Genomic DNA, 18,508 nt, shown 5'->3' with positions numbered 1-18,508 from the left:
AGTGTTTTCCATTCTGAATGCTTTTTCTTCACTGATATGAACCTTGAGAGAACAGTGGGAGCCACGGAAAGCCACAGCCAACAACATTCTACTTTCTAGAATATCAAGGCCTTCTCATAAGAAACACTTTCTTGTAGTTGTGAATTCAGCAGGGAGGAAAATTACAACCAACCTCTGATCAAGCAGCATAAAAATTAGCATGAGATAAAGAAAGACTTAAAAATGAGTCAGATCTCTGATACATAACAATAAGTGGACCCTGGCACTGTCACAAATAACATTAAGGTTATTTTGTTGAGCAAGAGTTACTCTCCTGGAGTCCTCAGATGTTCATATGTGGTTGAAAATCTGTCACGGAAGACTGTATTGATATCATACTCTAATCCAGAGAGACCATACAAAAAAGTATATTATTCCTTCTGGAGTATTGGTTGAAATTAATTCACATCACACATTTGTATGTGAGGCTTAAATTAATGTTCTACATAGACAAAAGCATTATCTCCATCCTTGCCTTTGTAATTTGTTTTGTTTTGTTTTGTTTTTTTTAATTTTGAAAAGGGCTTAGTATTCTTCAGTTAAACAATTGAACTGAAGTGACTGTTCCTCAGACTGTATACATAGAGAACATCTGAGTAGTAGTTGACATTTTTAGTCGGGGCGTCTCCCCATGGATCTGTTTGTGCCTGAATAAGCATGCATAGACTTATTTCAGTTAAGGGAATCATGTAGTATACAAAAAATTAGAGGATCCATCTGCTGTAAATATTTTCTTTTACTCAGGTGAAGGAAGGTTTATCAAAGCCTGTGTATCAAAGGTTGTAGATATTACACCATCCATAGGAGATAATATATCAAGAAAGATTCTGCAGGGATACAGAGATTGACCTAAATATCCCCACACAATTCTAAGCCAGAACGGACAAGATATCACTTCACGTGGAAATTTAAAATAATCTGATGCTATGGTATGTGGAGTGTTTTAAAGAAAAACCACCTAAAAAGCATATGCATATATAGCAGATGCTATTCAAAAATATCCAGAGGCAGTTTGGAACCTACATTTAGCACAAAGAGATTGAATCCCCACTTCACAGATACTGAATAGAACCACTGAGTATTAAGAAATCTATATTAGAAATCACTTGCCTATCACATGTCTGTATAACTAGGTAGTCACAGCAAACATGACATTCTGAAAGCATAACTTGAACTTGTCAGCAATGGAGGGAGTGCATGTAGTGAATGAGGTTTGGGCATGAAACTCAAAAGTCGAAAATAATACTGAGATTTGAGTTTTGAGGACAATCAATACTTAATGACTTTTGGGACAAAATTTGAATCTAAAGACTCCAAAAATTATTTATCAATCAGCTCTGAATCCCTATGGAGATTGGTGGATATTATGAATTTAGTCTGTGCCCCAGAGGTATAGGTAAATGGTGTAATTTGAAGTGATTAGGTATGCTAAAGAGGCATACAAAACTGAGGAGGCCATGTATCATTGAATAAGTGTGCTTCTCCAAAACGTAGCATGATTTTTTGTGGAGTGACCTAGACACTATACACACACGCGCATGCACACACATAAACACACAGATACACACATACACACATACACACAAACACACACAAACACACACACACACACACACACACACACAAAACCCACAAATAATTGACTTCCTCTGTGCTGTGTGTGGCATGCTGGAATTATCCAAGATATGAAGAGTATTCTCCACAAGTAAGTTAAACCCAAACTCAATGAAAAATTTAGAATTCCTCCTCCTTTCTTGAGAAAGCATTCTGTGCATGAGTAATGCTTACATTTTAAAGTTTAAGAGGGATGACTTGAAAACAGTAACTACTTAATCCACGTTGAAACAGCATTTCAGAGATGTGTAGTGATTTAATTTTGATTTTATGAAACTGCAATTGCTCAGGTCTCATGATTGCAGTATTGAACCACGTCATTCCTAAACATAACTGTAGGGTCAGTAAGAGTTTGGAGATTTCTTCAAGTTGAAAAACCTCAGAAATCGTATTAGCAACAACTTAATTCAAAAATGGAGAAACTTGTGCTTGGGTAAGGTCCTAAGACTGAGCAGCTGGTTCAAAGCCAAGGACAAACATTGCATGTAACCAAGGACTGCTGGGTACAGAACCTGTTACTAAAATGGAGAAAGCTAAAGTCTTCAGGAAATATGGATAAGGAAGACTTGAAATGGTAGAAATATATGCTATATATTTAGTGGTACACACTGAGAGGATGAATTTTTGAAATGTTTATCTCCTTAGGAGTGTAAACATTTGAGCTAAGTAAATGCTGTAGCCTAGGTACGAAAGGGAAGTGAGTTTCCATTCAGACACTGGAATTACCTTCATGCTGAACATGAACATGGGAGGGTTTCAAAGAAATGTTGAAGCACATCAAGAGCTTCTGAGCATCCAGGAGGAGTCTGAGAGGATTAATTTTTTCTTGTTATGAGGGATTTTCTAGTTTATTGTTGGAAATCCATCAAGAGAAGTTCAAAGTCTAGAAACCAAATTCTATACAAGTCTCATATTAGCTTTGGAAGACTGTGACCTGTAAAGGCCTCAAAAAGGCATAGCTAGATTCACCTGTTAAAATGTATTACAATTGGTGACTGACTGCCTTTCCACTATGTTCCCAAGGCCAGCCGCAAGGTACGACTGTGGTGCTAAACCTTCAGCTGGAGAATTCTGCTTAGCTTAATTACTGTGTTTTGTTTTTGGTTTGAGTTGTGTTTGCTTCAGGTATTAGTACTGTTGGTTTGGTTGGAAGTTTTGTTATTCATTCTTAATAAATTTTTGTTCTTTTGGTGAATTTGCAGTTTTGATAACATCATGCACATTGGGTTATGATTGTATCATTAAACCCTTTTTGAAATAAAATTAATATATATTTTTCAGAATAAAATGTGTTTTTCAACTCATAAGAAACAAGTTTTTTCTTGTGTCGTGTTGCACCCTGTAATCCCAGAAACCATATGTAGAGATAGATGACTAAAATTTGCAGGGTCTTGGGATTCACAATTGTTCCCAGTAAGCCAGAGGTACACATGCGGATTGGCCTTTCGATGTGTCTAGTGTGGCCTAATCTGTATACCAATTTTATGATGGAAAAGGTATCCATACTCTATCCTTGTGGTCATATATTTAGCTACTCCTAAAACATAGTACTTTAGGAATGATCTCATAGAACAAATTAATGAGAAAATCAACAGTATTTGTCTAATGACTACCAGAAAATGAAAACATTCACCAATGTATTGGAAATTAAACTCCGGAATATCTGACGTATTCTGTCTCTGCTTTATTGAGATATAGTCTCAGTGCGAACCACATAGAAGAGATAATGAATTCCATGTTCTTAAAAATCTTTTTTATACTTAGTTTTTATGTTGTTGGCCTTGAATATGTATTTGGTGCCTATTTTGGATAGTTGTTTGGTTCAGATTATTATCATTACCATTATTATTGCTATTATTTCTTTTTTTATTAACTTGAGTATTTCTTATATACATTTCTTTTTTTTTAAAGATTTATTTTATTTATTATATATAAGTACACTGTAGCTGTCTTCAGATACACCAGAAGAGGGCATCGGATCTCTTTACAGATGGTTGTGAGCCACCATGTGGTTGCTGGGAATTGAACTCATGACCTCTGGAAGAACAGTCGGGTGTTCTTAACCACTGAGCCATCTCTAAAGCCCTCTTATATACATTTCGAGTGTTATTCCCTTTCCCGGTTTCCAGGTAACATCCCCTTCCTTTCTCCCCTTCTTTATGGGTGTTCCCGTCCCCACCCTCCCCCCCTTGTCGCCCTCCCCCCAACAATCTAGTTCACTGGGGGTTCAGTCTTAGCAGGACACAGGGCTTCTTCTTCCTGTGGTGCTCTTACTAGGATATTCATTGCTACCTATGAGGTCAGAGTCCAGGGTCAGTCCATGTATAGTCTTTAGGTAGTGGCTTAGTCCCTGGAAGCTCTGGTTGATTGGCATTGTTGTATATATGGAGTCTCGAGCCCCTTCAAGCTCTTCCAGTTCTTTCTCTGATTCCTTCAACGGGGGTCCTAATCTCAATTTAGTGGTTTTCTGCTGGCATAGGCCTATGTGTTTGCCGTATTCTGGCTGTGTCTCTCAAGAGAGATCTACATCCGGCTCCTGTTGGCCTGAAATGCTTTGCTTCGTCCATCTTGTCTAATTGGATGGCTGTATATGCATTGGCCACATGTGGGGGAAGCTCTGAATGGGTGTTCCTTCTGTGTCTGTTTAATCATTGCCTCTATTCCCTGCCAAGGGTATTCTTGTTCCCCTTTTAAAGAAGGAGTGAAACATTCACATTCTGATAATCCGTTTGAGTTTCATTTGTTCTAGTCATCTAGGGTAATTCAAGCATTTGGGCTAATAGCCACTTATCAATGAGTGCATACCATGTGTGTTTTTCTGTGATTGGGTTACCTCACTCACGAAGATATTTTCCAGTTCCTACCATTTGCCTACGAATTTCATAAGGTCATTGTTTTTGATAGCTGAGTAATATTCCATTGTGTAGATGTACCCCCTTTTCTGTGTCCATTCCTCTGTTGAAGGGCATCTGGATCCTTTCCAGCTTCTGGCTATTATAAATAAGGCCGCGATGAACTTAGTGGAGCACGTCTCTTTTTTATATGTTGGGGCATTTTTGGGTATATGCCCAAGAGAGGTATAGCTGGATCCTCAGGCAGTACAGTGTCCAATTTTCTGAGGAAATCCAGACTGATTTCCAGAATGATTGTTCATGTCTGCAATCCAACCAAAAATGGATGAGTGTTCCACTCTCTTCGGATCCTTGCCAACATCTGCTGTCACCTGAGTTTTTGATCTTAGCCATTCTCACTGGTGTGAGGTGAAATCTCAGGGTTGTTTTGATTTGCATTTCCCTTATGACTAAAGATGTTGAACATTTCTTTAGGTGTTTCTCAGCCATTCGGCATTCCCCAGCTGTAAATTCTTTGTTTAGCTCCGAACCCCATTTTTTTAATAGGATTATTTGTCTCCCTGCGGTCTAACTTCTTGAGTTCTTTGTATATTTTGGATATATGGCCTCTCTCTGTTGTAGGATTGGTAAAGATCTTTTCCCAATCTGTTGGTTGCCGTTTTGTCCTAACCACAGTGTCCTTTGCCTTACAGAAGCTTTGCAGCTTTATGAGATCCCATGTGTCGATTCTTGATCTTAGAGCATAAGCCATTGGTGTTTTGTTCAGGAAATTTTTTTCCAGTGCCCATGTATTCGAGATTCTTCCCCACTTCTTCTTCTGTTAGTTTGAGTGTATCTGGTTTGATGTGGAGTCCTTGATCCACTTGGACTTAAGCTTTGTATAGGGTGATAAGCATGGATCGCTCTGCATTCTTCTACATGTTGACCTGCAGTTGAACCAGCACCATTTGCTGAAAATGCTATCTTTTTTCCATTGGATGGTTTTGGCTCATTTGTCAAAAATCAAGTGCCCATAAGTGTGTGGGTTCATTTCTGTGTCTTCAGTTCTGTTCCATTGGTCTATCTGTCTGTCTCTGTACCAATAGCATGCAGTTGTTATCACTATAGCTCTGTTATACTGCTTGAGTTCAGGGATAGTGATTAAACCTAAAGTCCTTTTATTGTTGAGAATAATTTTAACTATTCTTGGATTTTTGTTATTCCAGATGAATTTTCAAATTGTTCTGTCTAACTCTTTGAAGAAATGGATTGGTATTTTGATGGGGATTGCATTGAATCTGTAGATTGCTTTTTTAAAATGGCCATTTTTACTATATTAATCCAGCCAATCCATGAGCATGGGAGATCTTTCCAACTTCTGAGGTCTTCTTCAATTACTTTCTTCAGTGTCTTGAAGTTCTTATTGTACAGATCTTTTACTTGCTTGGTTAAAGTCACATCAAGGTACTTTATATTATTTGGGTCTATTATGAAGGGTGTCGTTTCCCTAATTTCTTTCTCAGCTTGTTTCTCTTTTGTGTAGAGGAATGCTACTGATTTATTTGAGTTAATTTTTATACCCAGCCAATTTGCTGAAGTTGTTTATCAGCTTTAGTAGTTCTCTCTTGGAACTTTTCAGATCACTTAAATATACTATCATATCATCTGCAAATAGTGATATTTTGACTTCTTCTTTTCCCATCTGTATCCTCTTGACCTCCTTTTGTTGTCTGATTGCTCTGGCTAGAACTTCAAGAACTATATTGAATAAAAAGTGAGAGAGTGGGCAGCCTTGTCTAGTCCCTGATCATAGTGGAATTGCTTCAAGTTTCTCTCCATTTAATTTAATGTTAGCAACTGGTTTGCTGTATATGGCTTTTACTATGTTTAGGTATGGGCCTTGAATTCCTATTCTTTCCAGGACTTTTATCATGAAGGGGTGTTGAATTTTGTCAAATGCTTTTTCAGCATCTAATGAAATGATCATGTGGTTTTGTTCCTTTAGTTTGTTTATATAATGGATCACGTTGACGGTTTTCCGTATATTAAACCATCCCTGCATGCCTGGGATGAAGCCTACTTGATCATGGTGGATGATTGTTTTGATGTGCTCTTGGATTCAGTTTGCCAGAATTTTATTGAGTATTTTTGCGTCAATATTCATAAGGGAAATTGGTCTGAAGTTCTCTTTCTTTGTTGGGTCTTTGTGTGGTTTAGGTATAAGAGTAATTGTGGTTTCATAGAAGGAATTCGGTAGTGATCCATCTGTTTCAATTTTGTGGAATAGTTTGGGTAATATTGTTATGAGGTCTTCTATGAAGGTTTGATAGAATTCTGCACTAAACCCATCTGGACCTGGGCTCTTTTTGGTTGGGAGACCTTTAATGACTGCTTCTATTTCCCTAGGAGTTATGGGGTTGTTTAACTGTTTATCTCTTCCTGATTTAACTTTGGTACCTGGTATCTGTCTAGGAAATTGTCCATTTCCTGTAGATTTTCAAGTTTTGTTGAATATAGGCTTTTATAGTAAGATCTGATGATTTTTTGAATTTCCTCTGAATCTGTAGTTATGTCTCCGATTTCGTTTCTGATTTTGTTAATTTGGACATATTCTCTGTGTCCTCTCGTTAGTCTGGCTAAGGGTTTATCTTTCTTGGTGATTTTCTCAAAGAACCAACTTTGGTTCTGTTGATTCTTTCTATGGTCCTTTTCGTTTCTACTTGGTTGATTTCAGCTCTGAGTTTGATTATTTCCTGACTTCTACTCCTCCTGTGTGTATTTGCTTCTTTTTGTTCTAGAGCTTTTAGGTGTGCTGTCAAGCTGCTGACATATGCTCTTTCCTGTTTCTTTCTGCAGGCACTCAGCCCTATGAGTTTTCCTCTTAGCACAGCTTTCATTGTGTCCCATACGTTTGGGTATGTTGTACCTTCATTTTCATTAAATTCTAAAAAGTCTTTAATTTCTTTCTTTATTTCTTCCTTCACCAGGTTATCATTGAGTAGAGCATTGTTCACTTTCCAAGTATATGTGGGCATTCTTCCCTTATTGTTATTGAAGACCAATTTTAGTCCATGGTGGTCTGATAGCAGGCATGGGATTATTTCTATTTTTCTGTTCCTGTTGAGGCCCGTTTTTTGACCAACTATATGGTCAATTTTGGAGAAAGTAACATGAGGAGCTGAGAAGAAGTTATATCCTTTTGCTTTGGGGTAGAATGTTCTATAAATATCTGTTAAGTCCATTTGTCTCATGAATTCTCTTAGTCTGTCTACGTCTCTATTTAATTTATCTTTCCGTGATGTGTCCATTGATGAGAGTGGGATGGTGAAGTCTCCTACTATTATTGTGTGAGGGGCAATGTGTATTTTGAGCTTTGGTAAGGTTTCGTTTACGTATGTAGGTGCCCTTGTATCTGGGGCATACATATTTAGGATTGAGAGTTCATCTTAGTGGATTTTTCCTTTGATGAATATGAAGTGTCCTTCCTTATCTATTTTGATGACTTTTAGTTGAAAATTGATTTTATTTGATATTAGAATGGCTACTCCAGCTTACTTCTTCTGACCATTTGCTTGGAAAGTTGTTTTCCAGCCTTTCACTCTGAGGTAGTGTCTGTCTTTTTCTCTGAAGTGTGTTTCCTGTAGGCAGCAGAATGCAGGGGCCTCGTTGCGTATCCAGTTTGTTAATCTATGTCTTTTTATTGGGGAGTTGAGGTCACTGATGTTGAGAGATATTAAGGAATAGTGATTATTGCTTCCTGTTATATTCATATTTGTATGTGAGGATATGTTTGTGTGCTTTTCTTCTCTTTGTTTTATTGCCAAGTGGATTAGTTTCTTGTTTCTTCTAAGGTATAGCTTGCCTCTTTATGTTAGGCTTTACCATTTATTATCCTTTGTAGTGCTGGATTTGTAGAAAGATATTGTGCAAATTTGGTTTTGTCATGGAATATCTTGGTTTCTCCATCTATGTTAATTGAGAGTTTTGCTGGATACAGTAACCTGGGCTGGCATTTGTATACTCTTATTGTCCATATGACATCTGTCCAGGATCTTCTGGCTTTCATAGTTTCTGGCGAGAAGTCTGGTGTGATTTTGATAGGTCTGCCTTTATATGTTACTTGACCTTTTTCCCTTACTGCTTTTAATATTATTTCTTTATTTTGTGCGTTTGGTTTTTTGAGTATGATGTGACGGGACGTGTTTCTTTTCTGGTCCAATCTATTTGGAGTTCTGTAGGATTCTTGTATGCCTATGGCAATATCTTTTTTTAGGTTAGGGAAGTTTTCTTCTATGATTTTGTTGAAGATATTTACTGGTCTTTTGATCTGGGAGTCTTTACTCTCTTCTATACCTATTAACCTTAGGTTTGATCCTCTCATTGGGTCCTGGATTTCCTGTATGTTTTGGACCAGTAGCTTTTTCTGCTTTACATTATCTTTTTTGAGTTGAGTCAATGATTTCTATGGAATCTTCTGCTCCTGAGATTCTCTCTTCCATCTCTTGTATTCTGTTGATGAAGCGCGTATCTACAGCTCCTTGTCTCTTCTTTTGGTTTTCTATGTCCAGGGTTGTTTCTATGTCTATGTTCCATGTGTTCTTTCTTAATTGCTTCTATTTCCATTTTTAATTCCTTCAACTGTTTGATTGTGTTTTCCTGCAATTCTTTCAGGGATTTTTGTGCTACCTCTCTGTAGGCTTCTACTTGTTCTCTAAGGGAGTTCTTCACGTCTTTCTTGAAGTCCTCCATCATAATGATGAAATATGATTTTGAAACTAGATCTTGCTTTTCTGGTGTGTTTGGATATTCCATGTTTGCTTTGGTGTGAGAATTTGGCTCCGATGATGCCATGTAGTATTTGTTTCTGTTGCCTGGGTTCCTGTGCTTGCCTCTCGCCATCAGATTATCTCTAGTGTTACTTTGTTCTGCTAATTTCTGACAGTGGCTAGACTGTCCTATAAGCCCATGTGTCAGGAGTGCTGTAGACCTGTTTTCCTATTCTCTTTTAGCCAGTTATGGGGACAGAGTGTTCTGCTTTCGGGCGTGTAGTTATTCCTATCTATAGTCCTTCAGCTGTTCCTGTGGGTCTGTGTCTGGTGTTCACCAGGCACGTCACTTGCAGCAGAAAAGTTGGTCTTACCTGTGGTTCCGAGGCTCAAGTTTGCTCGTGGAGTGCTGCCTACGAACTCTCTGCAGTGGCAGCAACCAGGAAGATCTGCGCCGCCTTTTCTGGGTGCCTCCGTGAACCAAGGTTCCAGATGGCACTTGGTGTTTTCCTCTGGTGTCAAGATGTGTGCAGAATGCAGTCTCTTCTGGTTTCCCAGGTGTGTCTGCCTCTCAGTAGGTCTAGCTCTCCCTCCCATGGGATTTGCGTGCAGAGAACTGTTTATCCGGTCTCTCCCTTCAGGCACAGGGGTCCTGTCGCTCCTGGCCCTAACCCACGGGAATCCAGAGTCAGTATACAGTTTCCTCTTGGGCCAGGGATGTGGCCAGGGGTGGGCAGTGTTGGTGGTCTCTTCCACTCTGCAGCCTCAGGAGGGCTCACCTGACCAGGCGGTGAGGTCTCTCTCCCATGAGGTTTGGGAGCAGAGAGCGCTATTATTTCTTTTATACATAATTTTTCATTTGATGTAAGTGCTATGCACCACATACATGCAATTACCCCAGAATCCAGTCAAGGTTAGTGAATTCCACTTGGAACTGGGTTATCCTTTTGGTCCTATGTTAAGGAAATTTGAAAAAATGGATGAGCTATCTCTCCAGAACCTGCCCATGACTTTTGTCCTTCCTTTTGTACTGCATTAGTTGAACTTGAACAAACTCATTCAAAGAAAGAAGGTTTGTGAGAACTACAGAAATACATAAATGGCCCCTCCACTCCCATCCTCTCCCCTCCCCTTTCTCCCCCCCACCTCTCCTCTCCCTTCCTCTCCTCTCTCCTCCTTTCCATTTCCCTTCCTTCTACAAAAAAAAAAGAAATGCATATAAGGAATAGGAATGCTTATTGTCTAAACTGCCAGTCATCCATGAGGGCATTAGTAGATGCACAATCATACCTTAGCATCGCTTATTGCAAGGGTTGGAGCAGAACTGTCAATCTCATCCTGTGTTATGATGTAGATTAGACTCATCAGATTAAATTAAGAATTGAAAAAAATCTCCTGGGGTTGAAAGTGGTAAGGAAATCATGCTTATGTATCAAATGCAGTGCTAAGAGCAGGATTCAATCTAGTCTGGGGGGATGCATCCTTCAGCACAGTCAACAGATCTTTGGAGAATGATTCAGTTCAAAACTGGGTATGGAGAAGGATTGTTGATATTGTTTTAGAAGACATCCCAACATTTAAAAAGTGTTTCTTTCAGATCAGTGAATGATTTTTGTAAAATAACTCATGGAATGAACTTTTGAGACCAACCATCAGCCTGAGAATTAATGTGTGAAAGAATAAATTCTGTGTCTTTCCAGACTGTTGCTTTCAAAGCAACAGCCAAACGTGTCCATCCTATGAATGATACATAGATATATACACATTATAGCAGTATGGGTACTGAGTTTCTTCAGGTTCATGAATGAGGTATTCAGCAGTTGACCTGGCTCAGAAATTAAGGAAATTTGTGCCAACTCTTGAGACCTGAGTTCCTTCCCCATGAGCCCCATGATTGAAGAAAAGAACAAATTTCAGACAACTTGTCTCAGATTTTTTGTAGTTGTGGTTTCCTGGTCTTGATCTACAGAAGGAAGGGAATCTAGTTTTCCAATTCTTGTTTATCCTATAATAATTCTTTCCAGTGCACTCATGCAAATATATTACTGTGGATTTCATTGATAGGTTACTTTTGCTATTTGAATTCTGTTGCCAAGAACTCTAGGAAATAAGAAGCACTGTATCAAAGCATCATATGAAAATCATGCTAAGGGAATGTGGCCATTGGTAATTTGTAACTGAGCTGAAACACTTACTAGACACAAACTGCTGTAAAAGGTCTTCTCTAGATTCCAGGTGTAGAAGCCGCTGTTCCCTAACAGAGAGTAGAGGATGAATCTCTTTGTACAGAGAAAAGGGATTTATCACAATGATCACAGTCTGTGGTCCACATAATTTAACAATGGATGGATATTTGTAAAGTCCAAGAATCCAGTAGTTGATAAGTCCACAAGCCTGGATGTCTCATCTGTTCATTATTATATGATTAAATCCTCAGTAAGCAGGTTCTATGGTATGTGAGGGTTTGGTAGGAATGTGAGTGTAAGCTAGAAAAAGTAAAAGTTTCTTTCTTCCATGTTTTCTATGGTCTTCAATTATAATGCATTGTTCAGAATACATTGAGATTACCATTTTTCAATAGAACGTTCCTTGCAGGGAAACTGCAGCCTCACAACATGGCTCAGGAGTATGGGAACTGCAAGACCCAGTCTGGGAAGATGTTCCTATTCATTGAGCCCACCTACCAGTATTGCAAAAATACCCAAGAAATTCTCAATCAACTCCCTTTGAAACATGGTCTTCTGGGATTTGTAGACATCACAGCCACTAACAATACCAACTCAATTCAAGATTACTTATAACAGCTCACTGGAGTGAAAATAGTTCCTAGGTCTTTAAGCTAATCAAAGATTTCATAGGCATACTCAGTGAACTAGTCTCCCTCCATCAGAATTGGGAGCTGATGACGTGGCTAAAGCAGATTGGAGCTCTGCTGTTATGAAAAGGATGGCAGTAAATCCCATGCTGACAGCTGTCATCCAGGCATGTGAAGGCCAGTGCACCTGAGAGTTTATGTGCATCATGGAGGAGGACAGTACTTTTTGTGACTTGGATTTTCAAAAAATTGACTTTTATTCTATTCCTCAGTGCTTAAATATAATGCTGTTTGCATGAAACCATGGGGTAGGGAAACTTAACATCACACAGGATTGATTCTCCATACTTTATGTGCTCACATGTCTCTACCTCTAAGCCCATGTTGAACAATCCAGTGCATCTATATCTCCAGTGAATCAATTACCGTTTTTCTACCATGCTTTTCTGCTGAAGTCATTTTGCAGAAGTCCACTTCCTAGTGAATATTAAAACAATGGATATTCTGAAGTTGTGTATGATCCACACACAGGCCTTTCCCACTTCAGCATTTCCAACTTTCAAATGGTGTTCTCAACCTTTCCCTCCACAAGCACAAAAGTCCGCAGTGGTATGAGGATGCTGTTTGAAAAATCAGATGAAGAGTTTTACCATAGTTGTTCCTCACTGTAGCAATATTAATGTAGATGGAAGAGCATATGATAAATTCAGCTCTGTTCACAAACTGGTTAATTGCCAAGAAAATCCCAAACAGTTGTGAGTTGATTCTAGTCAGAGTCCCAGAAAAGTCAAATATGAAATGCAAAATTTCAGAGCTCTTCAAAGACTGTCTATGAAAGAATTTGCTTGCAAAACACTGTCCTAAAATATTTATTCCATTCAGACTTTTATATTTTGCTTTGATGTTTATTAATAATGCAACTGCAGGTCTCTTCTCTGGTCACCAGTGCGAAGGATTCATTCCTAAAAAAGATGTATCTGCAGATGACTAAAAATATAAAAATAAGAATAGATCTTGATTAAAGTTCTGAGTTAAAGATGCAACATCCTATCACAAAGATCATATTAGAATTAGATTTGACATATATGTGTATATATTTTTATTTTTAGTGTCTTCTTGAATCTGTTCGCACGGATTTTATTGAGAATATGTGTGTATCGGTGTAAATTAGTATGTAATACTCAGTCTTCCTCTCTTTCTGTCAGTTGTCAGTAATGGAGTAGAAACACTTTTTTTTATTTTTATCAAAGTTAATAAAGATTTATTATAGGTACAGGGACAGAAGATAAAATATGGATTGGGTTTATCTATGTAATTTTTCAATAATAAGTATATCCCAAAATATGGATTTTACCTTTGAGCAAACCTTTTGTATAGTCCTTAAGGAATGAGATGTGAATGTCTCTGTTGGAAACATGAACATATTATATTATAAACATTATATGTATACAATAATCTATTCCTTTGTTTACATTTCAAATGTCATTTCCCCAATTGGCCTTTCTTTCTTGAATCACACAAGCCATTTTGATCCTCTTAGTTTCTAAGGTGGTGCTCCCCCATCTACATACCCACTTCCACTTTAGTCCTCTACCATCCCCCTTCTCTGGGATATGGCATCTCCACAGGACCAATTGACTCCCTTCCCAGAAATGGAAGATGAGGCAGTAGTCTTCTCCATATGCTCTACAATCTATGTAGCAGAAGCCATCTACTGGCACAAATATACACTTGTTTGTGCTAAATTTCCTGAGACTCTGAAGGGTAAACTTTATTGATAGTGTTGTTCTTCATATTGGGTTCCAATCCCCTTCAGATCCTTCAGGCAATCCACTAGCCATGCTTTTCTGGCTCTAAGTTTCTGTCAAATGGTTATGTGTATGTGAATCTGTCACCATCCGGTAATGGCAGAGCCCCTCAGATGACAGACATATTAGGGTCTCATCTGCAAGCACATCTTGATATCAGGAGTCATCTGAGGATTTGGAGTCTGTGGATGAAATTGTTCTTCTAGTCTGGTGGTCTCTGGATTGCCTTTCCTTCAGTCTCTGCTCCTTTTTTGTCTTTGCATTTTTTTTTCATTTTGGACATTTATAAGTTAAAGATTTTGAAATGTGTGGGCATCACCTTCTCTTCACAGGTGGGCATGTCTAGCTACAGGAGGTAGTCTCTTGTGGTTCTATCTCTTTGCTGCTTACTATTTCAACTACCATAGTCCCAGTAAATTTATGGAATCCTCTTGCATCCCTGGCATCTGTGACTTTCCTGGAAATGCCCAAGTTCAACACCCACCACTGATGCTTATTGTTATTTATTCCAATGTTCCTTTAGATTTCTCTTTTGTCTTTATATTGTTTCTACACTCCCCATTTTGTCCACCCTTCCTACTTCTAGCAAAGTCCCTCCATTCCTCTCTCTTTTATTATCATTTTGCTCTCAATTCTAAGTCGGTTGCAAGAATCCGCAGTATGGCCTTCTAACATTTTACCTTCCATGTGATAAATGATTTGTGTATTGGGTATACTGATCTTTTTGGCTAACATTCACTTCTCACTAAGTACATCCCATGTTATGTCCTTTTCGATCTCTGTTACTTCACTAATTTCCAGCTCCATCTCTTTGCCTACAAAGTTCTTGGTTTCCTCATTTTTAATACCTGAGTAGTATTTCTTTGTTTAAATATAGCACACTTTCTGTATTTATTCCTAAGTTGAGTTGACGTATATCATGACTGTTTGCAGCATTTGACTTATATAAGTAAGGCTGCCCTGAACATGTTCAACCACTTGTCACTGTTATATGTGGATCATATTTGAGTATTTGCATTGAAGTGATTGGTAAAGCCGGGTCTTCAGGCAATGCTATTTGCAATATTCTCTGAACCTCCACATTGATATCCAAAGTGGCTATACATATACCAATCCCACCAGCAGTGGAGGAGTGTTCCTTTTTCTCTACATCATAGCCTAGTCTGCTACTGCATTAGTTTTTTGTCTTAGTCACACTGATTGGTGTAATGTAAGACTCTCAAGTTCATTTCAGTTTGTATTTTTCTGATAACTAAGGATTTCGAAGATTTCTTGATATGTTTCTCAGCTACTGAGATACCTCAGTTGAGAATTCTTGTTTTAGCTTGCTAACCCAGTTTAAAAGTTGGATACTTTGTTGTGTGGGAGTTTACCTTTCTGAATTATTTCTATATTTATTATTATGGCACTTTACCAGATATAGGGTTGGTTAAAATCTTTTCCAAATGTGTAGATTTCTGTTTTATCCTATTGGCAGTGATCTTTGCGTTAACAAAAATTTTAAGATTGTTGAAATTTCATATATTGACTGGTGATCTAGAAGCCTGAACCTTTGGTATTTTGTTCTGTAAACTTTCTCCTGGCAAATGTGTTTTAGGCACTTTCTGACATTTTCCCTTCTGTTGGTTTCTGCATATATGGTTTTATATAGATTTCCTTGATACACTTGGACGCGAACTTGTAAGAAAGAGAAAGAAATGGATCAATTGGCACTCAGCTATAGCCAGACCAACAGTTAGGTAGCATCATTTCTTAAAATGCTTTCTGTTATGTACAACATACTTAGTCATCAGGTAAATGCACATCAAAACAACCCTGAGATTCCACATCACATCAGTCAGAATGGCTAAGATCAAAAACTCAGGTGATAGGAGATGCTGGAGAGGATGTGGAGAAAGAGGAACATTCCTCCATTGTTGTTGGGATTGCAAACTAGTACAACCTCTTTGAAAATCTGTCCTGAGTTTCCTCAGAAAATGGACATTGCACTGCCTGAGGACCCAGCTATACCTCCCCTGGGCATATACCCAAAAGATGATCCAACATACAACAAACATACATGTTACACTTTGTTCATATCAGCCTTATTCATAATATTCAGAAGCTGTAAAGAACCCAGATGCCCTTCATCAGAGGAATGGATACTGAAAATGACATATATTTACACAAAGTACTACTACTCAGCTATCAAAAACAATGAGTACATGAAATTCATAGTAAAATAGATGGACCTAGAAAATAATCATCTGGTGTGATCTTTCCCAATCACAGAAAACACACAAAGTATGGATTAATTGATAGGTCGATATTAGCCCAAATGCTCAAATTTCCTAACATACAATGCACCGAACACATGAAACCCAAGGAGGGCCAAAATGCAGATGATTCACTCCTTCCTTATATTTAGAGTAACTAAAATATAAATAATAGGTGTAGGTAGGCATTGTTTTAAGGAGACTGAAGGAATGGCCATTCAGAGTTTGCTGGACATGTTCCCCCATATATATACACCCAAACTTGAAAAGATTGATGAAGCTAAGCAGTGCATGCTGGCAGGAACTGTATATAGATCCCTCCAGAGAGACACAGCTAGAGCATGTGAAACACAGAGACAAATGTCAGCAGCAAATCACTGAACTAAGCATAGGACCACCTTTGGAGGAATTAAAGGAAGGACTGAAGAGGCTAAGGGACTTACAACCTCAAAGAAAATACTGCCAGCCAACTAGATCTTTCAGGTACTAAATCACAACCCAACTCCATATGTAGCAGTGAATAGCCTTGTTGGGGCACCATTGTGACGCTCTTGGTCCTAATAAGATTGGACCCTTCATGTAGGGGAAAGTACGGTCGGGTGCTTTAAGGATAGGAATAGATGTGGAGGGTACAACCACATTATAGAAGGGGAGATGGAGAGGTTCGGGCTGATGGCCTGGAACCACAGAAAAAAATAAAATATGAAATGTAAATAGTAAATACCAAATTTAATAAAAATGGGAAAAATTGTAATCTTAAACGTCAAAAATTTTACTCTTAAATAAATATAGCTTTTGAGATTTTAAAACATTTATTTCCTATGGAGATGAATATTGTTTATACACATGGAATACAAGTGCGCAGCACTATATTAGCTAGTTATATGGAGCCTCAGAAATGAACTCTGATGTTCTAGAAATATCTTTCAGTATAATTTTAAAAAGTTTTAGAATTATTTCAACATTTATCTGATACTTCTTTATTATGTCCAATTGCTGTTAAAAAGATACAGAAAAGTACTTATTCTTTTTACAAACGTTGTTACACATATTCCAGCACTGACTCAATATGAATTAGGGGGGATATTATAAGGTATTATTAACCTACTGTCTTCCTGTAAAAGTAAATTCTGTAAGCAATTATTTATTGGATCTTGATTTTTTTATTGTATGAAATATCAAAATCTACATTGACATGCCATTATCATTATCATTTCGATTGTAATATGGACCACATGTAGTGCACCGTAGGAGAAATGTAAGGATTGATGTAAATCGTACTGTCTCCTCTTTGTTAAGCTTGGTATGTATCAAAATCAGAAAGGTAAAGTGACTCATATTGACATGTAAAAATGATGTAATTACATATGGTGTCCTCTGCGGTGAAAATGATAAGCAAGCTTAGTATTTAAGATTTTAAATATTTAATGGAATCAAAGTTATGTTAGATTGCTTTTAATGGTAATCTTCTGAGGAGATAATTGGGCCTTAGTAACCAATGCCCACAAATATGATACACTCCTCTGCTTATTATTTTAAATTAATAATACCTGGAGTAGGCAAATGCTGTATGAAGTTTCATCCACTATACCCCTGTTTAGAGATTGGATATGTCAGAGATGAAAAGGGTTATCTTCGGTTCTTTATTGAATTTTATTTAATTAAATGAATGTTTTCAAAAAGAAATATTAAAGAATATACCCATACATGAACAGATTTTTGTCAAAGGTTATTGTTAATGATTTCACACTGTGTAATTTCGCTATAGGGTCATGCAATATTGTTAATGTATCTGAGGCATTCATCCCATTAAATCGACCAATAATCTTCAGCATGTTCAAATTACCAACATCCATATTGAAACCTGTACCAACTTTTAACTTCATTTCCTTTTCTGCTCTTTTACAATTTGATGCCATTTTTCTAGTATTTACCATGTATTTATAAATTAACCTGTTTCTGTAACCCACTCAGAATCACTTGTGTATATTCTTCAACAACTTTCACTCAATATGAAAGTTCAGGTCTTTTACACTTTTTGTTTACAATTGAATGAAGCACTTCCCTGCACAAGGTCTTCTTCTACAACTCTGGGTTCTCTTCCAGAAGTGTTCTTCCTATGATTCCTTTCACATACCCAGGTTTCTGTTTTAGGTCTGAGTAGAACTAGAACTTTGTAACAACTTTGTTTTTCTTGTCTAAAGTTTCAATGGAAAAAAAAACTCTTGGTACATAATTTATTAGGGGAAAAATAGATCATTTTATTTTCTCAAATAAAGAGAAACTATAAAATGGTTGATGTTGAAAATGGTACTTGAAAGAGAGAAGGGGATAGTGATCGCATTGGTGACAGAGAAATAATAGTTATCTGTAAGAGAAC

The sequence above is a fragment of the Rattus norvegicus genome, chromosome Y (genome assembly GCF_021556685.1).
Source record: "Rattus norvegicus strain SHRSP/BbbUtx chromosome Y, alternate assembly SHRSP_T2T, whole genome shotgun sequence".
NCBI lineage: Eukaryota > Metazoa > Chordata > Mammalia > Rodentia > Muridae > Rattus > Rattus norvegicus.
Note: the sequence above shows the minus strand (reverse complement) of the source record.